General features: G+C 71.7%; 1 protein-coding gene across 2 annotated transcripts in view; it reads right to left on the bottom strand.

Annotated features, from left to right (window-relative positions):
- SLC67A1 (solute carrier family 67 member 1) overlaps positions 1-452 on the bottom strand; it is a 22,834-nt gene that overhangs the window by 17,056 nt on the left and 5,326 nt on the right. The gene's annotated exons all lie outside the window — the stretch shown is intronic.

Here is a 452-nt window from a genome sequence, read left to right as displayed (position 1 = left end):
GCCCCCAAGGCCTGCCGTCTGGTTCCTTTAGGTTCAGTGTAGGATCTCCCAGGAATGAGCAGCCCGAGCGCACGGACCCGGTGCGGCTGCAGCATGCGGCGACGGCGCCCCCAGCCGGCCGCCCCGCCCACGTCTTCCTGCCCCGCCCATGTCTTCCGGCCCCGCCCACGTCTTCCGGCCGCAACCCGACTGCTGGCCACGCTCACGTCTGCCGACCGCACTGCCCCCTGCTGGCCACTCCCTCATTTGCTGGCTGCACTGCCCCCTGCGGGCCGCGTCCCCGCGGGCCCTGCCCACCACTCCTAGCTAAGCCCTCGGACCCCGCCCACCGCAAGGCCACGCCCCGGACGGCCACCCCCAGCTGTAGGTTCCTGCAGGTCACCCTCCCATGTAACCCACCCGCTCAGCGTGCACATGGGGAAACCAAGGCCCGGAGAAGTGGCGGGGCTGGG

This window comes from Neophocaena asiaeorientalis, unplaced genomic scaffold, assembly GCF_003031525.2.
Source record: "Neophocaena asiaeorientalis asiaeorientalis breed wild unplaced genomic scaffold, Neophocaena_asiaeorientalis_V1.1 scaffold43, whole genome shotgun sequence".
NCBI lineage: Eukaryota > Metazoa > Chordata > Mammalia > Artiodactyla > Phocoenidae > Neophocaena > Neophocaena asiaeorientalis.
This window is presented reverse-complemented; position numbering and strand designations above follow the sequence as displayed.